The sequence below is a fragment of the Gopherus evgoodei genome, chromosome 12, assembly GCF_007399415.2.
Source record: "Gopherus evgoodei ecotype Sinaloan lineage chromosome 12, rGopEvg1_v1.p, whole genome shotgun sequence".
NCBI lineage: Eukaryota > Metazoa > Chordata > Testudines > Testudinidae > Gopherus > Gopherus evgoodei.
The window spans coordinates 36,130,476-36,144,163 of record NC_044333.1 but is presented as its reverse complement, the minus strand read 5'-3'; the positions used below and the strand labels follow the sequence as shown (position 1 = coordinate 36,144,163).

At 42.8% G+C, this 13,688-nt stretch overlaps 1 protein-coding gene across 2 annotated transcripts in view; it reads left to right on the top strand.

Moving 5' to 3' along the window:
* The first annotated feature begins 3,447 nt into the window (after positions 1 to 3,447).
* ZDHHC7 (zinc finger DHHC-type containing 7) overlaps positions 3,448 to 13,688 on the top strand; it is a 36,324-nt gene continuing 26,083 nt past the window's right edge. Inside the window, exons 1-2 of one of the 2 annotated variants that reach the window (XM_030581427.1) lie at positions 3,448 to 3,555; positions 12,181 to 12,262. The gene's annotated coding sequence lies outside the window, so the exon portion shown is untranslated. Of the gene's footprint in view, positions 3,576 to 12,180; positions 12,263 to 13,688 lie in introns of both variants that reach the window. The other variant, XM_030581428.1, reaches the window with a different exon arrangement.

Sequence of the window (13,688 nt, the reverse complement as noted above, 5' to 3'; positions counted from 1 at the left end):
ACCAGCACTAGGATACTGGCACTGGGATTATTTGGGGGAAGATGGAAAGTGCACCTTTTTTTCTTTTTTAAAAGTGTTGGCTGATGAAGTGATGGGGTTTATAAAATGCAGGCTGGTACATCCTCTGTTGCAGAGATCCACTGGGCCAAGGCACTAGGAACAAGAAAGCAGTGCTGCCAGCTAGCACCATCTGGTGGGTTGTTCTTGCTCCTTCTAATAGTAAGTGCTAATAAACTGAATGGTCGGACCATTGTCCAAATCCTCAGACCATGCCCTTTGGGAGTGTGAGTGCGGGTTATCACATTAGCAATACCCATACTGTAAAAGTGTTTCCTTTAGTCCCACGTTTCCATGTTACCACTTTGATCGTCCCATGGTGCCAACCTCCATCCAGCTTATTTTATTTTCAAACAAGCACCATCATGCTTTCTCCCCTGCTGCTCCTTATGCTTCAGAGGAGCTCCCCATAAGCATCCACAAAACTAGCCTTCTTTATCCTTCCTCACAACCCTCCTTGAATCTCGCCTTTGCCATGAGGCCTACAAAAATCATGATAATGGTTGGGCTGCCGGTGTGTTGAGACCACTGTCATTCAGACCAATATTGTCTTATTGTTTCCTTGTTCTCCCCCGTTTTGTCTGTCTGCAATTATTTGTCTTTCATCTTATATTTAGATTATAAGCTTTTGGGGTCAGGGACTGTCTCTTCTTGCCCTCCCCCGTGTTTGTACAGCACCTAGCACGGGGGGAGGAGAACAAGTCTGTAGACTAGAGCTCTTAGGCACTATGATAATACAAGTAATAATGTTTTGGGACCTCCTGTTGATTCAGGAGTAAAGAAAATGTGAGGCAGATAGGTCTGCATATACAAATTGAACACCAAAATAGTGTGTGTTTTTAAGGAGGAAAAGACTTTACTCTGACCACCCAGATTGCGTGTGTCAAAAAAATGCTGTTCAAATTCTGCTGCTTACTATTGAAATATAAAGGGGGAAGTTAAAAGCATCTATCCTTAAAACAGGAACTGTGTCCCTCTCTGTGCATGGCTGAATGCATATATGATCAGCATCTTCACAGGATTTCCAATTTTTTGCTACCTTTAGGATGTTTAAGATAATACCTTGGGTCTGACCCATGACCTCAAACGTCTCAAACTACTTACGAATCTACTGACTAGGTATATTTTTGGATCTATGGACTTTCTTACCCACATTTACTGGAGTAGGAAGATTCTTCCTTTGTATAAAGGTGATCTAATCAGCCCCCATTTGATGATGCTAGTTGTCACAGTTGTTAACTGCACTTCTGAACTCTCCTGGGTAATTCAAGTACACCCCTCTTAGGTCTTGGGCCTCAAGCTGTCACCTCTCTTTTAGGATGGAATCACATGGTTCTCCCACTCTGACCAAGCCTTGGGCTGCAGAGCAGTGCTTAGTGACCAACCATGATGACCTCATCAGGTCTGATTTATGTTCAGCACCTGCAGTCTTCTTGTCTCGAAGAGCAATGATGTTGGTATTCAGGAATCAAGCAGTCTTCTTAAAGCAATGTTTTATTTATTTTGGAACAAAAGCATTTAAGAGAAAACATCTTAAAAATAAGCCATTCTCTATTCATGTCTGCTTTTCCTTAAGCCTTACCATTCCCTGATAGATCTGGGAAAGCTCAGTTTTTTCAGACTCCCTCTCCTGAGCCTCTGGCTATATCAGGAAGCTTCCTTGGACAGTTCTTGACAATTGATACCCCACCCACAAGTGTTTTTTTTTTAAACTGTTTATAGACTTTCATCTTAGTTCCCAGCACTGGCAGAACAGCTGTGTCACTTTGGCCTGGAGCATGGAAGGATGCCATTGTCCTGTAACTGCTTCCCCGGCATTAGCTGGGAAGTTGCTTTTCAATAGCTATTATTCAATAGCTATTTTACTGCTTGTTTTGCCCATAGCCCCCTATAAAGCTAGGTCAATATGCTGATAAGCAACAACTTCACCTCACTGGTCAGGTCACATACAGTGTTTTCATAAAATTATCACATCTCCACATTGTTGGATTGTTACAGAGCATCTCTTCATCTGTCACACCAGCAACCTCAGAAGTGGAGTGACACGTTCTGATTTGCCTAGAAGCTCCGGAGAGAAGTTCCAAAAGGAAGAGCTAGTCAATACACTATCCTCAGAAAGCTGAAGGAAAGGAAGAAGCCTTACTGATGGCTTGCCTTTTTCCCCTGCACTAGCTGCTGCTGCAACTATCAGTTGCTGCTCTCTGGTTATGCAATGCTGCCATGCCTGACAAATCAGTCTGTGCTTCCTACACAGTTCCCACTGGCCACTAAGGAACAGGAGTCCAGCAACAGGCAATATCTAAGATTTGACAGCTACAAGCAAGTAACTCTAACCAGCTCGCATGTTAGTTGATGCTAAACATCAACAACATTAAGACCACCAGTTCATCTTCTCAACCCTGTACCAGCTTCCTGAAGCTGAATGAAACAAAAGCGGCTGTGACAACCATCCTGCATAAATATCAACTGGTTTGGTTGGGTTCTGTTTTCCATTCTGTATTAGTAGAGGGACTCATCTATCTCAGCATTTTGTGCTTGATTTTAACTCCAGCAGTTGCCTTGTAGTGTCGATGGATGGGAGTGCAGATGCTTGTGGCTAGAACCCATGGAATGTATTTGAGTGTATAAATTAGGACTGATTTACTATTGAGGTACTAAACAGCCTTTCTCTCTAAAAGATCACACATAAGCGTTGTATGTTAATCCTGAGAAATAATGTTGTTTAAATTTATCATTTGACCATTTAACGTAACAAGCTGTATCACCTTGTATTGTATTGGAATGTTTCATTGTAATGCTATGATGGAAGAGGAAAAATAGCTGATAAATAGCCAATAATCTCTTAGTTGGGATAGTCTCAACAATTACCTTCAACGGGGGAATGATTTGACTGGAACTGAAATATGTCCATTGGCATTTAGATTGATAATGCTCTGTTACTTTTAGGGGGGAAGAGAAAGGGCAGTAACATTGGCACGGGTTACAGGAGCAGGGTATCTAGCACAGCTGCTACCTCAGGCCGCTTACACCGTGAGTGGAGCGGAGCGGAGCAGTGGGGATGCACTGGGGCAAGGCACGGCCCAGAGCTCGTCATACAGAGCAGCTCAGGCTTGGCACCTAGAATCAGCTGCTTAGCCTGGACAGCTTAGGCGCATGCGCAATGCCTAACTCTCGCCTCGCGCAGCCGCGGGAGGCATACACACGCCGCTTCCCAGCCAGCCAGGGGGCGCACGCGCACTTCCGAGATCCGGCTGGAAACCGATCGTATTACGCATGCGTCTTCCCGTGAGCGGCCGAGGCGCAGGCGCAATGCGGGGGATCTCGCTTCCGGCGCGGGGTCGCACCGCCCTCTCCCCGCGTTTCCGCGCTGTCGCTGCCCGCAGAGCCAGGGGCGCCCGCCGGGATGGTCTCGGCCCTGGCGCCTGCCGCCCCGCGCCAGCAGGACCGGGGGGCCGGGCTCCGCGCTGCTCTCTGAGCCGCCGGGGGCCCGGCGCTGAGGTAAGTGCGGGGCCGGGGCGGTACCGCGCCCTGGGGCTCCCCCACGGACCCTCCCGGCTTCCGTCCTGCCCCCCTAGAGTCCCTCCCCTGCCTTGCTCTGCCCCCAGCTCAGCCTCCTGCCCCGGCCGCCTTGCCAAGCGCCTCCCTCTTCCTCGCCCGTCTGCCCCGGTCTTGTTCCGCTCCCTCGCCAGCCGCCTCTGCTGCCCCCCTCTGTCCCCCCCCCCGCTCCTTCTCTTGTCCCCTCCCTGCTGGGCTCTGCCTCCCCTTCGCCCCACTCCCCCAGTCCCCCCCCTCGTCCCCTCCCTGCTGGGCCCTGCCCCCCTCGTCCTCCTCCCCCAGCCCCTCTCCTTGTCCCATCCCTGCTGGGCTCTGCCCCCCCCTTCGCCCCACTCCCCCAGTCCCTCCCTTCGTCCCCTCCCTGCTGGGCCCTGCCCCCCTCGTCCCCTCCCTGCTGGGCTCTGCCCCCCCTTCGCCCCACTCCCCCAGTCCCTCCCCTCGTCCCCTCCCTGCTGGGCCCTGCCCCCCTCGTCCCCTCCCTGCTGGGCTCTGCCCCCCCTTCGCCCCACTCCCCCAGCTCCTCCTCTTGTTCTCTCCCTGCTGGGCTCTGCCTCCCTCGTCCCCCTCCCCCAGCCCCTCTCCTTGTCCCCTCCCTGCTGGGCTCTGCCTCCCTTTGCTCTGCTTCCCCAGCCCCTCCCCTTGTCCCCTGCCTGCTGTGCTCTTCTCCCCTTATCCCCCCCTCCTCCAGCCCCTCCGTGCTGTGCTCTGCCCCACCTTTGCTCCGCTCCCCCAGCCCCTCATCTTGTTCCCTCCCTGCTGTGCTCTTCTCCCTCTTGTCCCCTCCTCCCCCAGCCCCTCCCTGGTGAGCTCTGCCCCCCATTTTGCTCTGCTCCACTTGTCCCCTCCTTGCTGTGCTCTGCTTCCCAAGCCCTGCCTCTTGTTCCCTCTCTTGTTCCCTTCTCTTGTGCTCTGCTTTTGCAACCCCCCACCTATCAACTCCCCCTTGCTCCGCTGCCCCAACCCTTTCTCTTGTCCTTTCTCTGCTGTGCTCTGCCCCCTCAGCTCCTCCCCTTGCCCCCTCCTCCTCCAGTCCCTCCCTGCTGTGCTCTGCCCCTGCCTTGTTCTGCTGCCCCAATCCCATCCACACTTATCTGCCCCTGCCTTGCTGTGCTATCTATTTCTCCCCCGTATCTTGTGTTCTGTTCCCGCTCCCCCACTCTGCCACCCCTCAATCTCTCCTTGCTCTTTCCTTTCCCCACTTGCTTTTGGTCTCCATTGTGCAGGGTTCCCAGCTTGCCTCCACAAAAAGTTTCTCCTCTTCTGGAGTCCTCTTCTCTGATCACTGGGCAGGGCTCTCCTATTGCTACCCTTGTTGTAGGGGGAGGCTGGGATGTGCCTTGGCATTGGGCCCTCTCCCTCCCCATGGTCCAGCCCAGGGCAGTGTCTGTATCTCGTTTGTTCAGAGGGTCAGACTGGGAGGGAGCTGAGTTTAATCAATAACACATCAGACATAATCAACTTTTCCTTCCACCCCCAAATCCATTCCCAACATCCCATTATTGGTGACTACAATGAACTGTGTGTGTGTCAGAGCTGAGATTTGCTGCTCTCTTTGGCTGGTTGAGTCTGCTGGATAAAATCAGTTATATTCTCAGTTTCTGCAGCCATTGAATAAGAAATTAGTTTCTGAGACTTTTAATCTCATGCTTGTGCTGCAGTCTAAATTGAAAAATAAAAGGACTTTAAGTAGATAGTGCTAGCTTCACAGTTAATAAACATGGCAACTGACTTCCCCTCAGTTTTCTACGGTTTAAGTAATAGAGTTCTGAAACCTCTCTTAAGCAAAGCACTAGTGCTGAAGTAGGTGAAGAAGTTGTTGGTGCACCACATGTTCTAGTCCACAGTTTCTCAAACTTGTCTGGGCAATGCTTACTGGTGGTCTACAGAGATCTAGTTTCTTAAATGGAGCTGCCTTTTTGTTTCTGTCTGGGAGGAGCAGAACACACGAAAAGGGGAGATTAATGCAATGCTGCCTTAAGAGCATGCAAATAAAGACCAAACCCAAGTGGAAATGAGGTATCCACAATAAGATCATAATGTGAGCTACACTATGAAGTTGGATAACCCCTGGGGTAGGATAACACTGGGGTACGATACACTGTATTATGGTATCTAGACCCCAAGTCATGACTTCATTACTCTTCTGTGATTTGCTGGAGATACAAATGTATAAACATATGCCCTGATCCTGCAAACGCTTACGCGCATGCTTCAAGCACATAAGTAGTCCCATTGACTTCAATGGGATTACTTATGTGCATTCATAACAGGCTTAGAAGATCTTCTGAAATATTGGCTCAGTCAGGGGATGCTGTATCTAATTTGTCAGTTGTAGAAAAACACTGGGACCTAGTGAGTCATGACTAGATAAAACTGATGTAAAATCCCTTTAGACTAAAGTTCAGAAGCTGGCAACCTTTTGTATTGAAGAAGTGCAGGTCAAATCATCTAACAATTCTGTCTCTATAACTTGCTCACTTTGACTTTGATTTCAAATTCTTTGTGCTGTGCGTATCTGAATCAAATAGTTCTTATCTGTGTTTTATGATGGCATTAACTGGGTTACTCCAAAGAGGAATAAATTAATAGTCTAACACAGCAATTTAGAAACTGAGGTGCTGGTGAAGCATGGAAAAGAACTAGCAGATTTTGCACGTGTGGCATGCTCAGAAGACCAAATGGTTGATATTTTAAAATAATAATAATAATAATAATAATAATACTTGTCACACTGTTTTAGATTAATACTGAAAATGGAATAACTTGACAGGCTTGTGAAAATAGTTCAGCTTTGATCTGTGTTGACTTGTTGAGTTCTGAAGGGAAAGATCACTTCTGTGGCACATTAATTGACAGAAAAATGTGTTGCCAGTGTAGTGTTGCAAAGTACAGTCTGTAAATATGGTAAACCACATTCAAATGATGGTAAGGATTTAGCTTAAATTGATAAACTTGGAAATGATAGAGCAGATATATTAAAACTTGTAATGTAGGATCTTGACACATCAACTCATTAGTAGCAAGTGGGAAATTTTTCCTGGCCATTGCAGCAGAATTTGATCTTTTTAAAAAAGCAGTAGCTTTCTAGTCCTCTAGAATGTGAACAGAGGAAGTCAGGTCTGCCTGAATCTGAAAAAATAGAGATCTGAACCATCTAAGGCCCAAATTCTACCACCAGTGCACAGCCCAGATGTAGTCTGTGCTGTGTTCTTCAGGGGTAAACTCCTCTGTCTGGCTGCCCTGTCCTCTCTGATGTAACTCAACTACTTGAACCTCTACCATTTAGTGGTTAGTGGATCTATGCAGAGGTGAATCTGCTACCCCTTTTGCCAAATCCTTGCTGTGATTGAGGTCCTATGGAGGAAGTTTTTTGCATGGGTTTTCCAACTTCAGCTGTGGAAGAGTGGACTGATATTTTGCTAGAAATGTGAACTGCTTATTCATTTCAGTGGGTTACCAATTCTGGACCTGTTTCTCAACTGCCTTACACCTTGGCTCATACTTTTACCTGTGTAAAGTGCTACCAAATCAGAAAGGTAGCATATTACACCCACTTTCCGCTTACTTTACACAGGTATAAAATTGCTATAAAAGGTGCAGGGTAGTGGAGAATTGGGCCCTGTGTCTTAAACATAGACTGCTATAAGTGTGGAGCTTCAGGAGTTTCAGCCAACCCAAATCCTGTGTTGACTTTGAGCACAGGCAGTGAGTAGGTCACATCTTCTGGTTAGTGCCTGTTTGAGGATTTAACAATGGCAAATCTAAATTCTGAAAAGGTGTGGGGGTAGATGCACTCAATGAAACAATATTGTTATCATGCTAATAGATTAATGTATCTCAATGATAGCAATGGAACTTGAATGTATCTTTATAGAGATGCATTCTCAATACTTGTTTTTATGCAGGGTATTTCAGAGCTGTAGTTTATATAATGAGCGGTGACAATCTTGTGAACATCTAATGGTAATCTTTAAAAAAAGTTTTAATAGAAAAAATTGCAGATAGCTGTGTAAGTAAATAATACCCTTCCTTGGAAGTGAATTGTATTGTTTAGTATTCTTTATAAGGATGGACTGTTTTAGAGTCAGAAGCATGAGAGAGAACATAGTGGTTGGAAGAATACTGCTGTCAGCAGATTTTTGTCATTTCTAAATATAAAATATTTTCATTAGTAATACATTATGTTCTTTTCTCTATTGTCCTGATAACTACAACACAGCCACATTTTACTCTTTCTTGTGAGGTGGTGGAAACATCTTCAAGGTTTTTAAAAAACAAAACAAAACAAAAAGTTGAAGGCCTAATCCTGTGATGTCCTGACCTCCCTCATTGACTTCAGAAGGAGTTGAGGGGTTTTGTGCCCTTCTGTGCTGATCTGATAACACAGTTTTTAAGAATAATTTGTTTAGTACTTTATGTACATGAAGACGCATTCCCTGCTTCAAATAAGTTAGTCTAATAAGCCAAGGCAAATTCAGTACGCCAGGAAAACCTCAGTGAAGAGAATATTTATGAGGAGGAAGGAGAGATTGCCTGAAGTGGTTTAAGGTGGGAATAAGAGGAGAGGAGTACTACACCAGACATAAGGGACAGCATGAAAGAAGGTATGGTACAGGGAGGTGGGAAAAGAGACTGGGTAAGCCAAACAGATGTAGGCCCCGATCCACAAAGGTATTTAAGCGCCTAACATCTAATGAAATCAGTGAAAGTTAGGAACCTAAATACTTTTGTGAATCTGGGCCTGAGAGAGCATTGGGAGAAAAAGTGGAGTAGGGAGACCGAAGCAGAGAGAGAAACGAACGTTAAATTTTTATAGGACTCTGTGCTATGGGAAGAGTATAAAGAAGTGGCATGTGCGGGAATGGATAATGTGATCAGAGCATAGGGAGATGAAAGATGTCTATAAGTGGCATTTGGACAGACTGGAAAAAGTTGAGAGTCCAGATAAGGAAGAAGTTACAGTAATCAGTGCTTCAGGAAATGGTTAGGCTGGATGATATTAAGAAGAAGGAAGTTGACAGGTACTTGGGCGACAGTGCTTTGGATACAGAGGGAGAGGAGGGAAAGGTGGGAGATGAGATGTTCATAGATTTAAAATCACATCTTGAAATTACCACGGCATCTGCCGACCTGTGAAAAACTCAACTTAGGACTCCATGTTTCACCTGTATGTGTAGCAATAGAAGCACACAATGAATTTTCCCCTTGTTGGGTAAGAGGAAGAGAAACTGACTTTTTTAACTGTCTGGGGCAGGGAAGCTGTCAGGACTTCCTGATTCTTAAGCTATCCCTGCATATTCTATGCCACCTTTGCATTTCCTCTGTTTTGTCCAGGCCAGTGCCTACCTGAATTTTTGGTATATATGAAAGCAGACTGGGAGCTACCAAGCAGAGTCCACATGGAGCAGTTAATGTGTGACACACTAGTATTCATTAGAATTTACACCTTTGCTTGTGCATCATGTAGACAAGTCCTGTGTCAAGGTTTTAACAGACTTCACTGAACCATTTCAGGAACAAGATATGCAGAGATTTACATAAACTTAAAGCTGATTTTTGTATTGTAAAGTTATCAGGTTTGTTGCTGATAGGTGATACTTATAAATACCTAGGAAATGCTATATGATTTGATAATTCTAACTTCATTTTGCTTAATTGTTCAGAATTCTTGATGGCATGTCTTAGTGGCATTTGTAGGGGGTTACCAATATAGAGGCATGTGCAGTCATGTGATAACGCTTTCAGTGGTCTTGGTACAGCTGAAGGAGGCATTTGTTTAATCAGCGATGTTTAACTATGTTGCTTTTTGGAAGGTTAGGGGGTGAGGAGAAAGGATTTCCTTTTTAAAGATAAAAGGGGAAAATTCCAATATTTCTTTCTCAAATGCATGTACCTTCTGTAGAATGAAATAATACAAAGTGGTGATAAGCAGAGACAGGCATAATAAGGGACTTTAGAATAGTTCTCTAAATTGTACCATGTAAATATATACTCTTACCAAAATTCACCTCTTGATCTCAGAGATGAGCATTTATATAAGGGTCACATGGGGAGGGGAGAGAGAATCCTTTTTGAAATTCAGTGGCAGAAAACCAAGTTCTTCTGTTACTGCTTAGGCTGTTACAGTGTGACCTTGAATATTGGATATGTGGAGTAAATAATAGGTGAGTGAGGTGCTGAACAGTAGCTAAAGCCAGCGAGAGCTGACTTTAACAAAGGGTCTTTCCTGGATCTTACAAAGCTGTAATGAAAAGTGACTTATTCTTCTACTAAAGTAGACACTGATTCTGTCTTAGTAACTTACCCTCTCTGCACAGAGAGCTTTTATATGATGCGTTAGCTTTGTCGGGCGGCTTGAGGATCAGGATAACGTGTATACCATTGTGAAGGTGAGTTTTATCAATGTCAGACAGTTGCAATCTGCTGTCCATACCTCCCATGGAATTGTACGCAGTGTCATGTTCCTTCAGGTGTGAATTACTGCAGGATGTTAACCTTTGACCTTTCAAGGGCAATCTGTTACTTCCAGTTAGCTAGAAGTCTGCACCAATCCTGTGCCTTGTAGGTAACTTTGTCTTAAGATTCAGGTGGCTTTAAGTAAATCACATTTAAGCTTTAGAAATTGACCTGTCAGCGTATGACTGTTGTTTTCTAATACTGCATGTCCTGGCTTCTCTTCAGAGATCTGTTGGTGGAGTTGTTAGCACTAACTATTAAGTAGAAATGTTGAAATAGAGGTTTTTCATTTTCAGCGCCACAACCACAGCATGAATTTTATTTAAAATAGAAACTGTTTACTGTGTAACATAAAAGGAAACTTAAAACAGAAAATAAACTTTTATTGCTGAAGTATTTTTAATCTTATTTGTCTATTGAAGGTTTTTTCCTGTTGCTGTAAGATACCAGTGAGGGGACCTTCTATAGTTATTTGCAAATGATGTGGGGGTTTTGGTTTTTTTTTAATTTAGTGAATAACGCATACACAGGTTGGGACATATTAGTTATCCCCTTTCCTTTTCCAAAAAACCCTTTCCACTCTTATTGGAAGAGAGTTCTTGAGGGCTACCTTGATGCAGTATCTCAGGGTTTCTCAAACTGGGGTCACTGCTTGTGTAGGGAAAGCCCCTGGTGGGCTGGGCCGCTTTGTTTACCTGCTGCGTCTGCAGCTCTGGCAATCACGGCTCCCACTGGCTGCAGATCGCTGCTCCAGGCCAATGGGAGCTGCTGAAAGTGGCAGCCGGCATGTCCTTCGGCCTGCACCGCTTGATAATTTGACATTTGATAAGTTGGGGAATAGGTAGAATATTATTACTACTAAGACTTGTAAGGCTGAAGCATCCAAATTAAATGGTATAAGTGCCGTGTCAGGAAGCTTAAAGTGGGTGCTGTCGACTAAACTGTTCAGAAATAAACTTAGTTGTTTGTCTAAACTTCTCAGATTTCTCTTATCTGAACCCATACCATAAGGACAAAGCAAAAATTAATTTAATAATCCTTGTTACTATTAGTCTTTTTTTTTTTAAACAAGACAAATTAATAACCTTTCATGGTAAGCTAAAGGTGTTTAACTACAAGCCATATGTATGGTAATTGGTACTTGCACCCAACAGAGCTGAGTTAAGGATGCTATAGATATTTTTACTCAGTGTCTCCTCACTGTTTTTATTGTATAGATCAACTATAAAATGTAATACACTGCATTAGTATATCTTAAACTGTGATCTGCAGTGCACTGTTAGTTAATAGTAGCACATAACTTCAAAAAGCACCTAATACAGTCCATTTTCTTCTGTCTTGCAATATGTACATTTAAACTCAAATCAAGCAGTGAAACCATTGAGATTTTGATTGCAATATCGGTGGGTTTTTTTGGTCGTGCATATATTGAATATTAAGATGCATATTTACCACTGTGGCAAATGACCATAGTGAAGAGCATCTCTTTTGTTTAAATTTTCATTGGCGTAGATTTTTGCATTTATTAAACTGACTGCTTTGAATAAATAGGTTTGAATAATTTGTTTTATTTTCAGCTTAACCATAAGGGGGGCATTGATCATTAGAATAGGGAATAGTTCTAAACTTACAAAGCAACTTGCCGTTTGATAACGTAAAATAGAGAACATGCTTGCCTTACCCAGCTGTTACCAAATGCCTTATTGAGAGGTCTCTAACAAGAATGGATCGACTATTACTCTCTGGAGACTGAGGCCCTTTAACACTGTATCTTTTTCACCAAACAAGAATAAAACTTGACAGATAAATGATGGAGGAATAGATCATAAATAAAGTATGTGTATCTGATCTGTCTAGAAAAATTGAAGAATTGCGTAGCAGAACAGACTGTTAATTGTTTACTTCGGTTAGGTAGTCACAATTCCCATTGTAGGGTTCTATATATTGATTTCATGACTGATCAGTCCTAAAATTACTTCATAATTGATATAGGTTTGCATACTATACTACTTACACTTCCAAAGTCCTTCAGTTGTAATAGATTATGCGTACTTAAAACTATTTCCCTGAAGCAACAGTGCAGTTCTAACCAGTTTTTGACTGTCTTTTCAGATTACATCAGATATGACCATGGGCATCTTAGAAGCCTGAAGGAAGGGCATGATGTCAGAATAACGCACTCAACATTTGTGAGGTATGTGCGGTTTTGTATTATGCTGAAACGTTAACTTCAGGCTACATTTGTCTTTAATACAGTTGTTAAACATATACAAAATACAATAACTTGAAAAAGGCTCTAAAGCTAAAGTAGTTAAAATGTTAAAAGAATCAATCTCTAAAGTTCTCATTTGTCTTGAAGTACAATGGGCTGGGTGAACCCTTGGTTGGGAATTCTTTTTGTATATTTTTGTTTATGATGATTTGTTTGAGATATATATAGATATATATAATTTTTAATGCTGCTAAAGCCTGGCTCTGGCTGAAAGATCTCTGAATTACTTCTCATTTCTGAGTCAACATGCCCGTTTACAAGCCCTTTGAGTTTTACTGACCTTTGCTACTTTAATTTGTGCGCAACAAGTTCCAAAAGCTGTTGCATCTCTAAGTCATTACTGATGGATAAACTTCCTGACATAACACATTACGTTGTTATCCTGTTGGTGTCCTATAAAGTTTGTTTTGCCTTCAGTTCTTTGTGCCATGTTGAGATTCAACCCTAAGTCTGAAAGCTTTGCTCCCTGCAAATTACATGTTACTTCCTTGTAATATATTACAAGGTGCTTGAAAGGTGTATTTTCTTAAGTAATCCTTGTATAGTCTTTTTGCTTTTCAGGGAAGTCATTTTTGTTTTCTTAAATAACATAAATTTCATTTGTGAGTCATAGAGTGTATTTAAAACTTCATATTACACCTACAAAAGAGAACTAAAAGCTTCATCTTGAGAAGCAATTCAGAGTCATAAACACCTAGTGATGCTAGTGGGCATACGTGTATGGGGCTGCAGTATTAACTGTACAAAATTAAAAACATTTGTTTTTAATCTGGTTGCTCAAAGGTTAAGTCATTTGGAATTGTCACTGAATATTAAACACTAGAAAGAAATACCCCTTTCCTAACCAGGTTCATTTAATCATGAATTATATAGGAGAAATAAAGTTTGTTTTCCCAAGACATTTTCTAGAATGCAACAATCTTTATGGTCATTTGTAACTAGGAGCATTTTTAATTTATTGCATTCAAATGAGAGAGGACTTTTGTATAAAAGAATTTACTTGACTCATAGCTTCATGATTTACTGTTGCTATGATTTAAGGACATTTACTTTGATGGAATAAGTTTAATTTAGCTAATCCAAATCATAGTTACAATATGTTAATAGTGTCTGTCCTGGGAAGGAGTGGGTCTTTGATTTAGCAATCCAACACTAGAGTCAGAGGGAGGGAGTAGATGAAACATTTTTAATTAGGATAGCTAAGAATTAGCAATAAAGTCTAGAAAAATGCTGAAAAATATATGTAACTTTGTCTGACAGCTACCCCAAGTGTGAGTCCTTCAGAAATTAATAGGTAAATATAGGCATTGTAGATTATAATTTTGGATTAACAAAGCAGTAAATATAC